Here is an 18332-nt window from a genome sequence, read left to right as displayed (position 1 = left end):
AATGCCTTCTAATGGTCTCCTGCACACTAACAAAGTACGTTAGCTCTCTCTTAGGCCTCATTCGGCCCTTAGGGTCAATTAAGACTCAATTTACACATTTTATTGAATGTAAGTAAAACTAAAGAAACTTAACTAAAATGTAATGAAAATGCCTGTATTCAGGCTCATTAAGTGTGAAAACTAGTTTAATCTGCTACACCAAATTTCGGCAAACCAATAGTCACATTTAAAAATTTCAGTCTCACCATTGATTTTCACATTTTAAGTCTGGCCATAAGTAAATCATTCAATAGGCCACTGACAGGAGTTCAACACTATGTTTTCACTTATTTCATACATATCCTCATACGTTCTATTCATCAGAGCTCCTACTACTGTTCTATCTAATTCAGACCTTGCATTTTCATTCAACCTATTATAAAATACCTGCAATCGCATCCACTCAGGGAATCCGTAGTGTAGGCATTTCTAAATCAACGTTTTAAAACGTTCCCAAGCCTTATGAAAACTTTCTTCTTCCATTTGTCTAAAGACAACGATTTTTCTTCTTAGTTGAACCACTTTACTAATAGGGAAGAACTTCTATAAGAACTTTCTAGCGAGCTCATCCCATGTCGTGATAGACCCTAGTGCCTACAAGTCTAACCAAGAAAAGGCTTTATCAATCAAAGAAAAGGGGAACAACCGAATACGAATAACGTCATCAGTGACCTCGTTGTATTTAAAAATATCACAAAGTTAGAGAAATCGTTTTAAGTGTTGATTCGGATCCTCTATCATTGTACCCCTAAATTGTAGATTATTCTAAATCATATGAATCATTGTCAGTTTGATCTCAAAATTGTTAGTCGTAATAGCCAGCGTCGTTATGCTCTCCTGAACCATGTCCAGACTTGGTAATACGTAATCTCTTAGGGTTCTCTCGTTACGAGCCATGTGTAAGTTTGCGGGTAGATATGGTGATGTTGGGGGGTCTCCTAAAGTGTTATCGTTAGCGTCGTCGAATAGTGAATTCTCGCATGGTACGTTGCCTACAACAGGTGATGGTAGATCTTACATCTGCTATTGTTGTTGTAGTGTCGACGATTTCTCCAAATTATTTTCTCTGGATCTGTAACTGGATTTATAGGTGTTCCCCTACTACGAATCATACACTAAACCTAGAAAGAGAAGATTAGTAATAATAAAGGTTAAAATCGTATATATAACCTAAAAATTTCCTAACTATTCTTACCGAAGTACAAAAAATTAAAATCAAACTAGTGACATTGCCTCCCCTACAACGGCACCAACAACTTGACCGCCTCCAGATGTACTAACGTCCAGAGTGTGAATACTGCAGAAAAAGATATATAAATGAGGCGGTATCCGCAAGCAACCTCAAATTTTCTTTTTGAAAATAAAGAACTAAAATGAAGGAAAAGAAAATCAACATAAAACTAAAATATGCAACACATGCTATAAATAAATAAAAATATAAATGCTTGAGTTGCCTTCTGAGAAGCATTTGTTTAAAGTCTAAAGATCAACTGCCCTATGGAAAACAAGATCAATCAAGATCTTGTAGTTGGAACTCCTCTTTCCCATTATCAACATCACTACCAAGATAGAGTGTGATACAATGATCATTTACCTTAAATGTGTCATATTCAAGATGTGTTACCTCAATTTGTCCAGATGGAAGCACGTGTTTTACTACAAATAGACCCGACCATCTTGACTTAAGTTTTCCATGGAACATTTGTAGCCTTAAATTGTATAGCAGCACTCTATCTCTAGCTATGAATTGGTTTGTCCTCTTTAAATGAGCATCATGGTGTCACTTTGTATCTTTCTTGGAAATTCTTGAGTTTGCATGAGCATTTGCCTGTCATTTATCTAGTTCATCAAGCTACAAGATTCTATTTTCACTTATCCTATGAAATCCATCATCTTGAACAAGACATAGTTCCAACATGTCTTTATGTGTAATTTCCTATAAAGAATGTTGAACTACATGATCAATTGAATCAGTAGAATAACAAGTATCATCTTGCTCACTAGAAACTCTCATAACATCATGTTTTTGTAGAGTAACCTCTTCATCACCTACCCTTAGCACAAGTTTACCATTACCAACATCAATAACAGCTCTAGTAGTGGCTAAAAAGGGTCATCCTAAAATCAGAGGTACCTCAACATCTTCATCCATTTCAAGTATCACAAAGTCAATAGGGAATATAAATTTAACTACTTTAACAAGCATATCCTCAATAATAACCCTGGGATACTTAATTGATCTGTCAACTAATTGAATGCTTATCCTAGTAGGTTTTGGTTCCCCTAGACCAAATTGCTTAAACATTTTATAAGGCATTAAATTGATGCTAGCACCTAAATCAGTTAAAGCTTTCTCATCAGAGCGAATGACTCCTAAAAGGTAGAGACATAGATGTGATTGACTGGACAAATAATACATCAGACTCGACCCAAGAAGATAGATCTTGAATTTGTTTATGGATTTATTCACTCGTGATGTTCATAGTGTGGCACACCTAAATCCCGATTGGATGATGGGCTATGTATGGGTGACTCATACACTTTGGTGTAAGCAAAAGCCTGAGTTCGAATAGATAAGGATCCGAAAACTAGTGCATTGGGTGTACGCCTTCTGTAGTATGAAACGTCATTCAAAATAGTGAAATTCATAACCTGAGACATGACTAAATGATATCCTCTCATTAGCATTACATGGTTGATGAAAAGTAAATGTGATTATGGGTCGTTCATCTTTGTGATGAATGACTTGATCACTATTTGATAATAATTGACTTTTCATGAAGGAAGATTTAATGGTTACCATGAGATAAAATTGGATTATATTATGAGAATGGATATTATCCCAAAGATATTAAAAATATCCTATGAGGGTAACACATTATGAAAAGGTTATTGGACAAGCACTGATCGAGTTACTTTCGTAATGGTATGCCATTGGGGAGAACTCAATCATGATACTATAGTGGAATGACTTCTTGACTAAAAGAGTTTACCATTAATAGGCGAAAAGTTGGAACTTAATTATAAATCATTTAAGTCCCAATTGCATATGTCCAATCGGTCCTTCCGCTAGCTCGTTGAAACCAGAAATGAATTTCATTTTGAATCAAATGAACATAAATGAACAGTAATGGTGAAATGAAGAAATAGGAAACATTTGGAAATGATTATGGTTTTCTTCAAAATGAAAATGAAAAAGGAGAAATGGAATCATTTGGAAATGAATATGGTTTTCTCTAAGATGAAAATGAAAATGAAAAATGACCTAAAAATGAATTTATATTTTTGAATTAAATGAAGTTTGAAAATGAAAATAAATCATCTGGTCATAGTGAACCGTTGAATACGGAAATATTAAATATATTTTCTCATAGATTCTTTTACGGTAAAGTTGTCATGATTTTAACAGAACTAGAATTGGTTGAGAAAATTATCTAATTGGAAATATATTAAAGTTTATTTTTGGGGAAATAGAAAAACAAATATTAGGTTGGATCAAATTATAAAGTATTGGGTTAAAAACCTGGGAAGTACTTATAATTGGACTCAATATGGAAGAGGCCCAAAAGCCCCTTATGCTATAAAGCGGGACGACAAACCCTAGTATCACTAACTAGGGTTGTCGTCCAACTAAGATATCACTTTTCTAGTTGAAATAAAATTTTATAATTCAATAAGGGTTCTACCTTCTCTCCCTATGAATAGAAGGCACTATTAGGGCTATTAATACAACTTTCAACTATTGTTATTCTGCTCGAAAATAGAGAGACTTTTATTCTATAAGAATTAAATATATTTTTCAGAATAAAGATTTTGTCGGTTTCCATTTGAGAAGAGAATTTTCGTTTTATCCAAAGAAAAGAAAACTATTTCAATTATGTGTTTAATTCGAATTGTTCGAGCCCACAATCGAAGCAATTCGTGGTACGAGAATAACGAGAAGATCGTTTGGTTGAAAGTTAGGAACAACAAGGATCCTGCTATCCGAAAACACAAGTACAATTTTGATATATGGTTTATTGTTATAAATATCACAAACCGGGTCGTTTTTAAAATTTTTATTTTCCATTGTGCAAGAAAACTGTTTTCGAATCGGATTTTTCCAACATCAAAAAAGTAGATAAATCATTTTGTGTCTTTCAATAGTGGAAAATGATGTTGTCATCGACTAAATTTTAGTTAATTAGGATTAAGGTTGATTAATTAAGGTGTTAATTAATCAAAGTTTAATCTAACTATATAAGTTAAAACTAAAGAAAGAAAAAGACATCTCTCTATCTTCTTCTTCTTCATGCCATGGTAAAGGAAAAAAACATAGGGTTTTAAGCTTAAACACATTTGACCTTTGATTGGAATGTGATTTTAGGTCCTTTTCTTATAATTTTTATGTTTTTAAGGTCATGAGCGCTTGATTTAGCTAGCCCATGTACCAATTTGCAAAACAATTAAAGCTTTTGAAAGTTTCCATTGTTGATTTCTTGAAGCTTTTAGTGTTAAATTGATATATTTTAAGCTTAAATGTGAAAAAGGACTAAATTGTAATGTTTAATTGTTATTTTTTTACATAAGGACTAAAGTGAATAAATTGTGAAATTGATGTGAAATTTCTATAATAATAGATATTAAGGAGTCCCTAAGGGGTGTAATTGAGATCTATTTTGAAATTGAAGCTCAAAATTTAAAGATATTGTTATTTTGGTTTCAAGGACTAAATTGAATTAAATGAAAACTTAAGGAAATTCAAAAATTAGAATTAAATAGGTTCATGCATATTATGAGATGACATAAAATGTTTGGTATTGACGAATTGTTTAAAACAATTTTTAGATTAAGAATTGAATCAAATTGGAGATAATCGGGGAAAAACTAAAATTGTCGAATAATCCTTGAGGATTCAATTTGCTTTATGTTTTGACCAGGTTAGTTCATATGGAATTTATAATTTAGATTATATGCATTATAATATGGTATTTATAATTTAGATTATATGCATTATAATTATATATATGTATGATTGGTTGTAAATTGAATTGGTGATGAATTAGTACAAAAGGTGATAAATGGACTAAATTGAAAAGTGATTATTATATGTGTAATAAATGCCCTTTTGAAATTAGTAAATGTTAAGATACGATTGGCATGTCAATAGGTTTTTGTGTGCACTTGTACAGGATTGGTTACAGATGTTACCGAGATCCAACATTTGTTACAGATTCGAAAATTCATGTGACATAAGTTTAGCCTGGACTAGTAACCTGATGTCGTTTTAAAGGTTTAGCCCGGACGGGTAAACTTGACATGTATATTTCATCTTGGACAAGTAATAACATTTTTTGTTATAAAGATTGAGCTTGGACTGGTAACTTGACACGAATATATTTAGCTTAAATGAGCAACTAGTGTATCGGAGATACATGTCTATCCAAGTCCGTTTACTAAGGTTCATCGGGCGAAAGGTTAAAGTGAAAATGAAAAGGTGATATTAAATGATATGAACTTGATATCCAAATGGGCAATTGTTGAATTGAACATGAGCATGGTATTGAAATGTTGACATTATTATATATATATATGATTGTATCATTCCTTAATTGAATAAACTCTGAGTTTGGTTAAGTAAATTACTTGAATTGGCATGTTATGTACTTGTGATATCATATGATTTGATTATAAGTAAATACGTACCTTGTTAATGTTTTGGTTTGCCATATTAGCCAAAATATGCAACTTGTGGTTACTTATTGTATTTAATTGAAAGCTAAGGTAAGTTTTGTTTAATGCTTATGAACTTACTAAGAATCGTATATGCTTACCCTGTTTATTTTCTTTTCCCTTGTAGATCGTCACCTTGCAGAACGCGTCAAGCCAGATCTTTTGAAACTCACACTATCTTATCACTAAATTAGTAGATGTTTGATCATTTTGAACTAAGGGTTGTGGCATGTATATAGGTGACTTGGTGTATATGGTAAAATGGAAATATGCTTACTTGTGACAAGTTGTATTAACCATGTTAAATTGGTTTTTTTTGGTATTGCCTGTGGTGTTTATGCGAAAGATGTGAAATTCAATAAGTATATGAATGGAATATAAAATGGTATGAAATGAGATGGAAAGGTGTATAACATAGGTAAGTTGAAGTGTACTTATGAAATGTAGCTTAATTTTTTTATAGTTAATGGTTATGCTAATGTTTACATGTCATAGATATGTATATGTGTTTGCAAGCGGTCATAATGTATGAAAATGACATATTCCAAGATGATTTGGCATGAATAAGAATTGGCATATGAATGGTTATTTGATTAGTTCGGATTGGCATATGACTAGGTGTATTATATTGGTATGTTTTGAATTAGGTTGAGTTCGTATTGAATTGGTTTGATTAGAAATGATTAAATGACTTATTTTAGTATGTTTTGGTGTGTTTTGATGTAATTGAGTTTGGTATTTGGTACACAAAATGATAGGTTTGGTTGGGAGCTTTGAAATAGGTATCAAATGATTCAATTTTGCCAAAAACAAAGTCCTCGTCCCAATGACCATTCTTCCTCGTCGTAACTCCGGTCGGATGTAAGTGACATTGCGACGTCAAGTGGTCTAAGATCATGACGTGACAAACTATTTGGCTACATCACGACGTGGAAGTGATTATGTCACGACTTCGGCTCTGAAAATTTGAAATTTTATAGTTTGGTCCTATTTCATGTTTGGTTAACAAAAGAGCTTTCATAAGCTCCATTAAGACTTAGAATTGTTTGATTAACATGAACTGGATGTGGTTGGCATTGGTTTACATGCGTAAATGGTTGTATGCTATTTGATTGACTAAAGTTGCTCTGGAAACGACTATAGCATACTAAACTCGGACTCGACGATTGAGTCAAGTGAGAGGTGTTACATATACAACCAACTGTTGTTTGTAAAATTACCCCATCGAAGTGAACGCTTACGAAGAATTGGTTATTCATCTTCGATACTAAATTTGTAAAATAAATTTAAAATAAAAAATATTAGTTCCTATTAAAACAATTCATATCATTTTAAAGCAACAAAACTACTTTTTATTAAACAATATAACTTGCATATCATATTACTAATTATGAATATAAAATAAAATAAAATAAACTTACATAAAACTAATTACAAACTAACATTATAAACTCAAACTTGATTTTTGAAGTCTAAAATAAAAAGCAAATAAGTTGATATTCAATTTTGATTTCTAACAATTTTTTTCTCTATTGTTTTCTTCAACAAAACTTTTTCTCTCTCTCTCTCTTTTTTTTTTTTTTGTAATCTCAGGTTTTGCTAAACAAATTTTTTTTTCTCTTTTTCTTTATTAAACAAGCAGAAATCGTTTTTGGCCGGGGGTAAGGGTAATATGTAGGAGTTGATATCACCTAACACACCAGCGGCACCATTTGACGTCAATAACCCTCTATTTTTGTTCAATAGATTTTTTTTTGTCAATCATTCTTTTTTAAAAACTTAAAACAATATTGTCGATGTGTCAAAAAATCAATAAAAAAACATTTTTTTCCGTATTTTAAACCACCATGCATACAATTAAAAATACGAATATTTTTAAAGAGTACATATTGATGTGGCCATTGGGTCAAGCCACACCAATAAACATGTTCCAGGGAACAAACCTTATTGAGGTGACGTGAGAGCAGCTATGTATAGTATCCTTAAAAGCTCAGTGTCGGGGGTAATCTCAGTCTGAGATGAGATATCATTGTAGCATTGGGAGAGACACAATGAAAGCGATTCACGTGCTTTCGAAATGGACCAGTCCCACTCCCGTTCCGGCCAACACATTGGACCGAACTTTACGGGTACCACACATGATGGAATCCATATCAGCCGTTAATTATTGGCGCCCGTGCAAAAGATTACGGTCTTAGCTGTTTCTGCCCACATTTTAATACGAAAGAGGAAAAATTGGTAGAGTTAAATTTCTTTTAAGCATGTTAATTGGACAGAAGATTTTGATGGTGGATCGGATGGTTGTGAGTATACCATGATATTAAGTTTTGTTATTGATGATTTTCCCTCTATAAATTTGTAGATTTAGATATTCACAGATTTTCAACTTATTTTTTTGGATTTAAGTAATATTTGCTTATTAATCTTTAGATATTTATTATTTAAATATTTTCACTTTTACGAATAATGAAATAATGGAATAGGAATCCATTATTCGCTTTACTAAGTGGATATCCAAAATATGAAAGTTTTGAAGCAAATTTACATATTTATATTTAAAATTGAAAATGTCGAAACCGTTTTTTTTTTAAAATAAAAATTTAGTTGTCGACTTTTAAAAATAAAACTGGAGTCGCCACCGATCCTTTATTAAGGTATGATCGGCCCACCTAAAAAAATATTTTGGCCTACGAATTTTGAGAAAACGAGTTCGGGAGTCAGTTACGCATAAGGAAGGGTTAGCACCCTCGTAACGCCCAAAATCGGTACCAAATTGATTATTTGATGTCTTAGTGTCGAATGTTAAAAAGATTTTAAAATCAACTCAAATGATGAAATTTGAAAAAGGATAATCAATTGTTCAAGTCATGTAAAGAAATCGATTCCCAATACGTTAGGGTACAATTCCTCATAATTCCCGAACTTTGAATATCACCTTATTTTATGTGAAAATCTTCATTTTGAGAAAGTAACATGCCACACCCAATACGTTAGGACACGACAAGTTAAGTTCCCAAAAATGATTTTTATACTCATGCATTTTGAATAAAGAATATCCTCGGTTATCTAGAATTAGCAAAGAAAATCGGAACCCAATACGTTAGGGCTCAATTTCCTCGAAAATTCCCAACCTTGAATATTGCTTTTATTCAAAAAAAAACTTTTTAAATCAAGAAAATAATTTTGATGTATTGTCAAAACCAAAATGTATTTCCCAAAAGGTAAGTTAAAAGTTAGTGTATAATATGAGACAAAACTTTAACTTAAAGCATATATGAATATATATTTACAAAATAAAAATAAATAAAATGTATAGGTATATGTACATGGTAAATTGTAAAAATACGTATATGAATATTGAAACACCTATATATATGTATAATATGTATATAAATAATAGAGTATACATAGAATAATAAAAAAATGTTTATAATAACTCGCAATATCAAAAATGTATATATATATATATAGTATAAAATGTGTATTTTGAATTATAAAATGTAAATATATGTATAGATGTGTGTACAAAAGTCATGAAAATAAAATATAAAATATAAATAAAAATAAGTATAATACATTAATAAATTATGGGTATATCTATATATATATGTATATATAAAAATATGAAAATAGAATAAAGTAAAAAATATAATATATATGTATTTAAAATGTGTAAAGTATATATATACATTGTACATATGCGTAATAAGAGTATAATAATAATAAATATAACATAATTAATAAAAAACTAAAACAACAAATTAAGGATTAAATTGAAAATAAACGAATTTTTGAAGCTAAATTTAAAGATGAAAAATAAAAAAAAAACCAAATTAAGACGTGCGCAACAGTTGGAGGATCGAAAGGGTAATTTACCCAATTTCCCAAACGTTGCGCAGCAACATGGACCAAATTAAAACAGTAATAAAACACACGACCAAATATTAAAGAAATAAAAGACCGATTCAAACAGCCCTCATAAAATAGTGGACCAAATGTGAAAATAGCCCATTTTAAAGAAAGGCGCGGATCCTAGGACCGGATCGGGTCATGCACGCAGGTGTGCCCCTATACGGCGCCGTTTTGAGGCCACTGTATCAGGCCCTAAACGACGCCGTTTTACAGTCGTTACAAAACCAGAATTTTCTAACAAAAAACCATTTTCTTTCCTCTTTCAACACTAAACAGCAGAGAAACCCTCTGCTAGGGTTTCATCCTCTCTGCCGCCGCCAATCAAGGCCGACCCTACGGCCTCCGTCGATGCCCCCAATTTCCGATGACGACGGAAAAGGGAACACCGCAACAAGACCGGGTAAGTTTTCTTTTCTCCCTTTTTTCTTTTTTATTAAGCGAAAAATAAAAAAATAAAATAAAATGAAAACAGAGTAAAAAGAAACAAAACTAGGAATTAAGAACTCCAAAAAAACCACCTTTTGTATTCGGAAATCAATAAGTAAAAATCTCGCTTTCTCTCGCTTTTCTATGTCTAAACCGTCAATCCCCTTTTACGGAAGAAATATGGCTTTATATAGCCTAAAATGGAAAAGAAAATAATAAAAATCAAAATGAAATCTATTACATTATTGTTTGCGCTTGTATGCCTCTTTTTCGCAGGTTTGGTGGCGAAGAGGGCGTATGTACGTGAAGGCGCAAATCGCGCGGAGGCTGGCTCCGAATCTTGCGGCGGCTGGAGAGGGGACTGCGGCGCTAGGAGTTGTGTACTGATACTAGGGTTTCTTTGGGCTAGGGTTAATTTGGGTTTTGGGATGTTAATTGGGTCTGTTTATTGGTTTGGGCTCGGGCATATTTGTTTGCTTGGGCCCGGGCATTATTGGGCTTGTACAGTTGCCCCTCTTTGCTCATTGTCGTGTAACGGGAATAGAGCAAAGACTAAAAGCCCAATTGTGTCCGGTCTTACTGAGCCTCAACTTCTTCAATGCTTCATTTCTTCATGTAGCATCATTCCTTCCTACTGCATCTTCAGAGGTATAGGAACTGGTGCTTCAATCTGCCCCACTCTAATGTCGGGGAGATAGGATTCATACGTCGTAGCTTCTCAAAAGAACAAAAATTGTTATCTTTAATCTACTCCACTGCAACTTCAGGGAGATAAGACTTATAGCTTCAACATGTCCTGCTACAACTTAAAAATAAATCTGATGCGATCTGCTCTACTGTAACTTCAGAGAGATGAGATCTGCGGTTTTAATCCACTCCATTGCAGCTTCAAGGAGATAGGAATACTGGCTTCAACGTACTCCACTGTAACCTCAGGGAGGTAAAATCCACCATCTTTGATCTGCTCCACTACTGCTTAGGGAGATAAGATCTGTAATCTTTAATCTATTCCACTGCTGCCCAGGGAGATAGAATTACTGGCTTCAATGTACTCCACTGTAGCCACAGGGAGGTAAAATTCATCATCTTTGATCTGCCCCACTCTCGCTAGGGAGACAAGATCTGAAATCTTCAATCTATTCCATCTTTGTCGGTGGAAGTAGAATTATCGGCTTCAATGTACTCCACTGCAACTTCAGGGAGGTAAAATCTGCCATCTTCGATCTGCTCCACTACTGCTTAGGGAGGCAAGATCTGAAATCTTCAATCTATTCCGCTGCTGCCCAGGAAAGTAGAATTACTGGCTTCAATATACTCCACTGTAACCACAGGGAGGTAAAATCCGCCATCTTTGATCTCGCCCACTCATCGCTTAGGAGACAAGATCTAAAATCCTCAATCTATTCCATCTTTGCCCGGGAAGTAGAAATTCGCTTCAATGTACTCCACTTTGCAACCTCGGGAGGTAAAATTCACCATTTTTGATCTCGCTCATTGCTGTCTATGCAGGAAGGCAAGATCTGCTATCTTCAACCTGCTCCACTGTCTCCGAGGGAGGCGAGGTTGGTGTCTTCGATCTGCTTCACTGTCGATGTAGGAAGGCAAGATCTGTTATCATCACTGATCTGTTCTCTGGGGAACATGACCTGTATAATGAACTTTATGAACCTAATTATGCCTAGTGATTAGGATGTCATGATCAGAATGAATCAAATGCTCCTAACTAGACATGTATGAATGACATTTGAATGAATGCAGAATGTCATGAAAATGATATTTTAGCGCTTGGGTTATTATTACTCCAAGTTTATTAAGGTCTTATCGCTTAATGTACTATAGCGCCTTTATGCTCGACTGGTGAACCCCATAAGCACTTGACCAAATTGCCCCCACTGTAAACCTCCAAGTTTGATCCACTGGGATGCAAAATTTGTACCATCTTTTCCCGTTGTAACCCAAGAGTAAAAGATTTGCCCTTTTCTTAATCATCTGCTATCACAATTCAAGGATACCGGATGTGAAGCTTTTTGGTCTCTTACACCATTCCCAGGGTTTCCTGCCAAATGCTCATGCACAAATGAAGAATTTTCTTATCCAAGAACAACTTCTTCTCATTATTCGGTGATCATTGCTTGCTTGTTCATTGAAGCTTTGTCACCAACATGACATCTTGCCATTTTATTCAATTTAGACAAGAAAATTCAAAGGGATAGTCTTTAATTTAGACTCTTCTTTATCAGATTTCCAACCTGGTGCGTTCTAAACAATAGTCCTGTTTAAGGTTCCTATATTATTCAGAGACTTCTAGAGTAATATACAAAACTTCCCTTGTGAAAATTTTATTAGTCCATTAATCATTATTCTAATGCAACATGCTTGCAAAAAAGATCATGGATAAGAATTGAGTTGGTTCTGAGCATAGCTCAAAATGAATAAGTTGTCCAAGATAATAAAGATGGATAACAAAGAAATTGATTTAGGAATGCATATCTTGGAAATGAATGAAGTGTTCCAAGAATAACAAAAATAGTATAAGGATTAGGTGCCCCAGATATCGCAGCCTGAACTTCTCTGTACAGACTTTCTGAAGATCATTCTGACTTTAACATGTGTTTAGGAGATCTACAGTACTTTGTCGATGCCCCCAAAATGTCGCCTACCCTTTCCTGTTGATTCAAATATAGTAAGACCATTGCATGCCCCGTTCTGATCAGTATTTGAGCTGCTCCGATAATCTCATGCCCCATTCTGATCAATATTTGAGCCGCCCTTTTTGGGTTTTGAACTCAAATTCCCTTTGGTCTAAGGCGCCCTTTGCGGGTTTTCACCTTAGCCTCTCCATTTTTACTTTTTCATTTTTCATTTTCATCTTTTCATTTTTTCACATCACTTCTTTTTCTTTTTTTCTTTTTTTTTTTTTGGGACTCAAACTGCCCTTTGCGGGTTTTTACCTTGGTCCTCTCCTTCTTTAAGCGGAGTATATCCTGACTAAATCTGAGTTTACAGGACTTTGCAGGTTTATCATCCATCTCGCTCAAAATCAAAGCTTCTTTGGAAAAAAACATTCTCTATAATATAAACCAATTTGGCATCCATTATACTTTTTGTAGAGTGAGGGATCTTCTTCAGCACTAGGTCGCCATTATGGAATTCTCTAGGATAAACCTTTTGCTATAGGCTCGCATCATTCATTTCTTGGTACATTTGACCATGATGAATAGTTTCTAGCATTTTCCTTCAATTAGGTTCAACTAATCATGTCAGGATTGGATCTTCATCTTACTTTAGCTCAGCCAAAACTCAAAGAGAAAGAATTGCAACTTCAATAGAAAAAATCGCGATGAACTAAAGGGAGAGGCACTACTCCGGTAGAGTTTTCACTGCATCATTCATGATATTAATCTTGAACATACTGCAAATTTCTGATATCGTGCTGTTGTTCAGATTGCAATAACAGTGCTTAACCTGGGCAATCCTAGTATGACCATGCGTAGACATCTTTGAATTCTTGAAGTAACTCAATAACGTCTTACTTTGTTTCTTCGGTAATGCATGCTCCCTCAAGGTCACAGTCTCTATTGTCTCATTTGTTTCTCTTATTGCTTTACCATCATCAACAAGTCAGGAGATAAGCTACAATTTATGACATCTTCAAAGTCATGAGATCCCTCTAAACACATGTCTCATTCTAAAGGCAATTTTGAGTCATGAAAAGTCACTCATGTCATTGATATTCGGGGATCCATAGTGGGTACCAAAGAATGTACAAAAGAATGTATGATGAATGAATGAATGGCTTGGCAGAAAAAATCCAAAAAAAAATGAAAAAAACGTAAAGAATGAAAGAACATTTGCTCAAAGATGATTGCAATAATGTATTTCATTAAAATAATAATGTTTAGACGTGAGCCTATTTCACAAAGAAATCATTATTATTAAAATAATAATGTTTAGACGTGAGCCTATTTCACAAAGAAATCCTTATTGCTTCTAGGCTGAAAGCAACAAGTGTGTTCTGAACATTACTCTAACAGACTCTAAATACTTCAGGGGTTTCCTCTGCAGTCTCATTATTTAGAACACCTCTAAGGCAAACATCTAACAATGACCCTTTAAATTGTATCTGCATATATGGCATCGATGTGCAAATTTCTCACCACTTCTTCATACATTGCAGTCCCTCCATCCTCAATCATGATTGGGTAACAGATTTTCTACACTTGATGAGTCACCCAACTTGACAACACCCATGTTGATGAGTTTTTCAACTAGCTTTTTGAAGGTAATGCAATTCTTGATTGAGTGCCCTGTAATTCCTGCATGGTAGTCACACTGTACGTTCGCATCATACCACTTGGGATACGGAGGTTGTGGGGGTTTTAAGTAGGAAGGGGAAACAATGTGCGCATCAAATAAACTTTGGTACAGCTCCTTATACGACATCGGAATTGGCGTGAACTGGAGCTTCTCAGTACCTGGTTTCACTCCAGATTCCTGTCTCATTGAACTTTGTTGACTAGCAACCCCCTTTCTTGGATGACTTACAGCAACTGATTTAGAATAACCTGTGTTGTTCACCTCATTTTCTCTTCTCCTTGGGACTGACCTCTTGTTACTCTCCTCTACCTCAATTTTCCCGCTTCTTATAGCATTCTCGATCATTTCACCATTCATAACTATGTCAGAAAAGCTTTTTGTGGCACTCCCTAACATATGCGTAATGAACGGGGCTTTCAATGTATTTATAAAAAGCATCGTCATTTCTTTCTCTAAGAGCGGTGGTTGAACCTGGACGGCGACTTCCCTCCATCTTTGTGCGTACTGCCTAAAGCTTTCGCTCGGCTTCTTCTCCATGTTTTGAAGGGTAATTCTATCAGGAGCCATGTCTGTCACATGACTATACTGTTTCATGAATGCTTGCGCCAAGTCCCTTCATGAACCAATCGTGGCACAACTCAACTGATTGTACCATTTGGATGCCGCCCCTACAAGACTGTCTTAGAAACAATGTATCAAGAGCTGGTCATTGTTAACATATCCTGCCATTCGTCTACAGAACATGGTGATATGAGCCTCTGGGCAAGTTGTCCCATTGTATTCAGCTTGAGCTTGCATATGTGGAGGGGTGAAACCTGGAGGGTAAAAAATTTCATCATCAGTTCCCTCATCGACATTTGCCATGGGGCCCTTTCCTTTATCACCTCCCTTAGTTATCAGTTGGGTTAACTTTGCCACTATATCTTCTTGGGATTCTCGCATCTTTTCAGGCATCTCTTGTTTCATCTTGTCTAACCGCTCCTGCATTTGTAGCTGAAGCCGGTCTTGCATCTTCTTCTGGTACTGTTCGAGCTTTTCTAATCTCTGATCCATATCTTTTGTCTTTGCTCGAGTGTCGTATCGGTGTCGGGTTGGTTGGTTGGTTTCCAGGTTAACTGAGCAATGATTTTAACTTATTAGGATCATTTAACGGTGTCTAATGTATATAATGTAATGAAATGCAAATGCATGAAATGAATGCGGAAAGAGACGTTGATTCATATTCAATTCTTTACTAGAAATCTTCACTAGAAAACAAATCTCTTTACATAAAGCGGATATATATATACGACTTCCTCCTCGTACTCCAAGCGAAGATATCGACCATTCGGATATTAAGATGCATCTCACGAATTTGAGCTCCTTTTTGTTCGATCTAGGTCGCAACTCCTTGCTCACTCACGTTTATTGGCTTCTTTAAAAGATTGGAACCTTTGATGACTTTTGAATAAACTTTGACAATTTGGATCTTCAGGTCATGCAGCAAAGCCGTATACTCCTCTTGTTAGGCTATTACTCTTCATGTCACGTTTTCGTAGACTATACTCGAACAACCGTATTATCCTCCACCTTATCAAGAAACCCGTTTTCCCTGGCAAGTTCTCTATTAACAACCAAACGTGAATCAACATCTCTTTTATATGATGAAATGTCATGCAGTCAAAAATGTCATGCAGCCAAAACAAAACACACAAGTTAGTATCATGCATAAAATCATAATTCAATGTATACAGGAAATTATAAAAGCACCTATTCAGGACCCCTCTAGGGTTTGGTATAGCTCTACCTAGGGTAAGTTCCTAAAGCTCGCTATATGAGGTTTAGTTTCTAGAGTAAGGGTACCTGAACCAGCAGATTCCTCGATCCTCACCCATTATAGGCTCATATGGATCGAGTTCAGTTCAGGGGGATACATTTCCCAATGGCTGCACGGAGATGAAAATCTCACGAAGACATAGGTACGGATGTATCCCGAAAGCGGTCCACTACCCTGCAGGAGGTGAAAACCTCACGAAGGACTAGTTTCTCGCTCCCATTTAAAGGATAAAACTGACCATGTAATGCAAATACAGGGTATTCGACTTGGTCCAATCATACAAATCAGTCACGATGAAAATCAATAAATGCGAAAGGAAATCATGATTTTTGGAAAACTTTTGACTTTCGAAAAAGAAGACAAAACATAATCAATTCATGGCTCGACTCTCAAATTTCCCCAGTGGAGTCGCCAAGCTGTCGAAACCGTTTTTTTTTAAAACAAAAATTTAGTTGTCGACTTTTAAAAATAAAACTGGAGTCGCCACCGATCCTTTATTAAGGTGTGATCGACCCACCAAAAAAAATATTTTGGCCTACGAATTTTGAGAAAACGAGTTCGGGAGTCAGTTACGCATAAGGAAGGGTTAGCACCCTCGTAACGCCCAAAATCGGTACCAAATTGATTATTTGATGTCTTAGTGTCGAATGTTAAAAAGATTTTAAAATCAACTCAAATGATGAAATTTGAAAAAGGATAATCAATTGTTCAAGTCATGTAAAGAAATCGATTCCCAATACGTTAGGGTACAATTCCTCATAATTCCCGAACTTTGAATATCACCTTATTTTATGCGAAAATCTTCATTTTGAGAAAGTAACATGCCACACCCAATACGTTAGGACACGACAAGTTAAGTTCCCAAAAATGATTTTTATACACATGCATTTTGAATAAAGAATATCCTCGGTTATCTAGAATTAGCAAAGAAAATCGGAACCCAATACGTTAGGGCTCAATTTCCTCGAAAATTCCCAACCTTGAATATTGCTTTTATTCAAAAAAAAACTTTTTAAATCAAGAAAATAATTTTGATGTATTGTCAAAACCAAAATGTATTTCCCAAAAGGTAAGTTAAAAGTTAGTGTATAATATGAGACAAAAACTTTAACTTAAAGCATATATGAATATATATTTACAAAATAAAAATAAATAAAATGTATAGGTATATGTACATGGTAAATTGTAAAAATACGTATATGAATATTGAAACACTTATATATATATGTATAATATGTATATAAATAATAGAGTATACATAGAATAATAAAAAATGTTTATAATAACTCGCAATATCAAAAATGTATATATATATAGTATAAAAATGTGTATTTTGAATTATAAAATGTAAATATATGTATAGATGTGTGTACAAAAGTCATGAAAATAAAATATAAAATATAAATAAAAATAAGTATAATACATTAATAAATTATGGGTATATATATATATGTATATATAAAAATATGAAAATAGAATAAAGTAAAAAATATAATATATATATGTATTTAAAACGTGTAAAGTATATATATACATTGTACATATGCGTAATAAGAGTATAATAAAAATAAATATAACATAATTAATAAAAAAACTAAAACAACAAATTAAGGATTAAATTGAAAATAAACGAATTTTTGAAGCTAAATTTAAAGATGAAAAATAAAATAAAAAAACCAAATTAAGATGTGCGCAACAGTTGGAGGATCGAAAGGGTAATTTACCCAATTTCCCAAACGTTGCGCAGCAACATGGACCAAATTAAAACAGTAATAAAACACACGGCCAAATATTAAAGAAATAAAAGACCGATTCAAACAGCCCTCATAAAACAGAGGATGTGAAAATAGCCCATTTTAAAGAGAGGCACGGATCCTAGGACCGGATCGGGTCATGCACGCGGGTGTGCCCCTATACGGCGCCGTTTTGAGGCCACTGTATCAGGCCCTAAACGACGCCGTTTTACAGTCGTTACAAAACCAGAATTTTCTAACAAAAAAACCATTTTCTTTCCTCTTTCAACACTAAACAGCAGAGAAACCCTCTGCTAGGGTTTCATCTTCTCTGCCGCTGCCAATCAAGGCCGACCCTACGGCCTCCGTCGATGCCC

At 34.4% G+C, this 18332-nt stretch overlaps 1 non-coding gene across 1 annotated transcript; it reads left to right on the top strand.

Moving 5' to 3' along the window:
• The first annotated feature begins 448 nt into the window (after positions 1 to 448).
• LOC128042183 (small nucleolar RNA R71) lies at positions 449 to 555 on the top strand. The gene has a single exon (XR_008197389.1). It is a non-coding gene; the product is annotated as a small nucleolar RNA R71 (small nucleolar RNA).
• Positions 556 to 18332: the final 17777 nt, after the last annotated feature.

The sequence above is a fragment of the Gossypium raimondii genome, chromosome 6, assembly GCF_025698545.1.
Source record: "Gossypium raimondii isolate GPD5lz chromosome 6, ASM2569854v1, whole genome shotgun sequence".
Taxonomy (NCBI): domain Eukaryota; kingdom Viridiplantae; phylum Streptophyta; class Magnoliopsida; order Malvales; family Malvaceae; genus Gossypium; species Gossypium raimondii.
The sequence above is the reverse complement of the archived record's forward strand: the minus strand, read 5'-3'. Positions and strand labels throughout refer to the sequence as shown.